General features: G+C 35.3%; 1 non-coding gene across 1 annotated transcript; it reads left to right on the forward strand.

Moving 5' to 3' along the window:
- The first annotated feature begins 405 nt into the window (after positions 1-405).
- LOC130972239 (small nucleolar RNA R71) lies at positions 406-509 on the forward strand. The gene has a single exon (XR_009083431.1). It is a non-coding gene; the product is annotated as a small nucleolar RNA R71 (small nucleolar RNA).
- The last annotated feature ends 3,587 nt before the right edge of the window (positions 510-4,096 follow it).

Genomic DNA, 4,096 nt, shown 5'->3' on the forward strand with positions numbered 1-4,096 from the left:
TTTCCATAAGGTTCACCCATGTAATTAACCTCTGCCATGGCAGGGTTTTCAGGATCATAAGCTTCTTCAGAAGCTGCCTCTCTAGTACTGTTGGATGCATGTTGCCATCCATTCAAATTTTGAGAGATCATGTTGACCTGTTGAGTCAACACTTTGTTCTGAGCCAATATGGCATTCAGAGCATCAATTTCAAGAACTCCTTTCTTCTGAGGTATCCCATTATTCACGGAATTCCTCTCAGAAGTGTACATGAATTGGTTGTTTGCAACCATGTCAATGAGTTCTTGAGCCTCTTCAGGCGTTTTCTTCAGGTGAATAGATCCACCTGCAGAATGGTCCAATGACATTTTCGAAAATTCAGATAGACCATAATAGAATATATCTAATATGGTCCATTCTGAAAACATGTCAGATGGACATCTTTTGGTCAGCTACTTGTATCTTTCCCAAGCTTCATAGAGGGATTCACCATCTTTTTGTTTGAAGGTTTGAACATCCACTCTCAGCTTGCTCAGCTTTTGAGGAGGAAAGAATTTATCCAAGAAGGCAGTGACCAGCTTATCCCAGGAGTCCAGGCTATCCTTAGGTTGTGAATCCAACCATATTCTAGCTCTGTCTCTTACAGCAAAAGGGAAAAGCATGAGTCTGTAGACTTCAGGATCAACTCCATTCGTCTTTACAGTCTCACAGATCTGCAAGAACTCAGTTAAAAACTGATAAGAATCTTCAGATGGAAGTCCATAAAACTTGCAGTTTTGTTGCATTAAAGCAATTAGTTGAGGCTTAAGCTCAAAATTATTGGCTCCAATGGCAGGAATGGAGATGCTTCTTCCATCAAACTTGGACGTTGGCTTTGTGAAGTCACTAAGCATTCTCCTTGCATTATTATTATTTTCGGCTGCCATCTCCTTCTCTTGTTCGAAAATTTCTGAAAGGTTACCTTTAGAATAATGTAATTTAGCTTCTCTTAATTTCCTCTTCAAAGTCCTTTCAGGTTCTGGATCTATTTCAACAAGAGTGCCTCTTTCCCTGTTCCTGCTCATATGAAAGGGAAGAAAACAAGAAAAGAAAGAGGAATCCTCTATGTCACAGTATAGAGATTCCCTTATGTTAGTAGGAAAAGAAGGGGGTAGAAGAATGGATTCGGATTTTTGGATGAAGAGAGGTGAAGAGAAGTGTTAGTAATTAAATAATTAAATAGATAAGGAGAAGAGAATTCGAAAATAATTTTTTAAAAAAAAGGGTTAGTGATTTTCGAAAATTAGAGATAAGATGTAATTAAAATTAAAACATGAAACAATAAGAATTTTTGAAAAAAAGAGGTGAGATATTTTCGAAAATTAGAGAGGAAAAAGTAGTTAGTTGGTTTTGAAAAAGATAGGAAACAAACAAAAAGTTAGTTAGTTGATTGAAAAAGATATTAAAATCAAATTTGAAAAAGATAAGAAGATAAGAAGTTAGATAAGATATTTTGAAATCAAATTTTGAAAAAGATAAAATTTTGAAAAAGATAAGATATAAAAGATAAGATAAGATATGTTTGAAAAAGATTTAATTTTAAAATTAAAATTAATTACTAACAAGAAACTAAAAGATAAGATTCTAGAACTTAAAGATTGAACATTTCTTAACAAGCAAGTAATAAACTTCAAATTTTTGAATCAATCACATTAATTGTTAGCTAATTTTCGAAAATTTGATATAAAGATAAGAAAAAGATTTTGAAAATATTTTGAAAAAGATTTTTGAAATTTTCGAAAAATAAGAAAAAAAAATGGAAAAGATATGATTTTTGAAAAATATTTTGAAAAGATAAGATTTTTAAAATTGAAATTTTGACTTGACTTGTGAGAAACAACTAATTTTGAAAATTTTTGACTAAGTCAACCCAAAATTTCGAAAATTTGGAGGGAAATAAGGAAAAGATATTTTTTTGATTTTTAAATTTTTAATTATGAGAGAGAAAAATTAAAAACGTCATTTTTGTGTTTTTCTCTTTTCTTTATGGATCAAAACAAGAATGCATGCAAGAACACTATGAATGTCAAGATGAACACCAAGAACACTTTGAAGATCATGATGAACATCAAGAACATATTTTTGAAAATTTTTGATGCAAAGAAAACATGCAAGACACCAAACTTAGAAATCTTTAATGCATGGACTCTAACAAACGAAAAATGCACATGAAAAACAACAAACAACACAAAACAAGAAAACATCAAGATCAAACAAGAGGACTTATCAAGAACAACTTGAAGATCATGAAGAACACTATGGATGCATGGAATTTTCGAAAAATGCGAGAAAAATTTTTTTAAAGCATGCAATTGACACCAAACTTAAAAATTGACTCAAGACTCCAACAAGAACCACAAAATATTTTTGATTTTTATGATTTTATGATTTTTTTTTTGTATTTTTATTAATTTTTTCGAAAACAAAGTTTAGAAAAACGAAAAATAAAAGAAAAATTTTGAAAAAGATTTTTGAAAAGAAAATTACCTAATCTGAGCAACAAGATGAACCGTCAGTTGTCCATACTCGAACAATCCCCGGCAACGGCGCCAAAAACTTGGTGGACGAAATTGTGATCAACAATATTAGCTCTTTGGTATGTGCATAAAAACATTAACTCAGCACTTTCTTTTCACAACTCCGTTCAACTAACCAGCAAGTGTACTGGGTCGTCCAAGTATAAACCTTACGCGAGTAAGGGTCGTCCCACAGAGATTGTGGTATGAAGCAAGCTATGGTCACTCTGTAAATCTCAGTTAGGCAGATTAAATTGTTTTATGGGTTTTCAATAATTAATAATAAAAAGAAAATAAAAGGGATAGAAATACTTATGTAACTCAATAGTGGGAATTTCAGATAAGTGTATGGAGATGCTAGAATCCTTTCGAATCTCTACGTTCGTATTACTTTCATCCAATCCTTCTTACTCCTTTCCATGGCAAGCTGTATGTAGGCACACATCATCAATGGCTACTTTCAATCCTCTCGGAAAATGGTCCTATGCGCTGTCACTGCACGGCTAATCGTCTGGAGGCATCACCCTTGTTGATAGCTACATCCCTCTCTCAGTGAAATGGTCCAAATGCTCTGTCAAGCACGGCTAATCATCTGTCGGTTCTCAATCAGGTTGGAGTAGAATCCATTGATTCTTTTGCGTTTGTCATCACGCCCAGCCTTCAGGAGTTTGAAGCTCGTCACAGTCATTCATCCCGGGATCCTACTCGGAATACCACAGACAAGGTTAGACTTTCCGGATCCCCATGAATGCCGCCATCTATCTAGCTTATACCACAAAGATTCTGGGAATCTAAGAGATATGCCCCGGCCTAAGGTAGAACGGAAGTGATTGTCAATCACGCGCGTTCATGGGTGAGAATGATGAGTGTCACAGATCATCACATTCATCAAAGTGTTGTGCAACGTATCTTAGAATAAGAATAAAGAGAATTGAATAGAAAGTAATAGTAATTGTATTGAAACTTGAGGTACAGCAGAGCGCCACACCCTTAATCTATGGTGTGCAGAAAGTCCACCGTTGAAAATACATAAGTGAAAGGTTCAGGCATGGCCGAATGGCCAGCCCCCATGATCTGAGAACTAATCGTCCCCAGATGTTCTTTAGCTAAATTGATCAAAAGATGTCTAAATACAATAGTTAAATGTCCTATTTATACTAGACTAGCTACTAGGGTTTACATGAGTAAGTAATTGATGCATAAATCCACTTCCGGGGCCCACTTGGTGTATGTTTGGGCTGAGCTTGATCTATCCACGAGCTGAGGCTTCTCTTGGAGTTGAACTCCAAGTTATAACGTGTTTTGGGCGTTCAACTCCGGATCATGACGTTTGCTGGCGTTTAACTCCAGACAGCAGCATGTACTTGGCGTTCAACGCCAAGTTACGTCGTCAATTGAATAAAGTATGGACTATTATATATTGCTGGAAAGCTCTGGATGTCTAATTTACAAAGCCGTTGAGAGCGCGCTAATTGGAGTTCTGTAGCTCCAGAAAATCCATTTCGAGTTCAGGGAGGTCAGATTCCAACAGCATCAGCAGTCCTTTTGTCAACCTTTTTTCA

The sequence above is a fragment of the Arachis stenosperma genome, chromosome 3, assembly GCF_014773155.1.
Source record: "Arachis stenosperma cultivar V10309 chromosome 3, arast.V10309.gnm1.PFL2, whole genome shotgun sequence".
Classification (NCBI taxonomy): domain Eukaryota; kingdom Viridiplantae; phylum Streptophyta; class Magnoliopsida; order Fabales; family Fabaceae; genus Arachis; species Arachis stenosperma.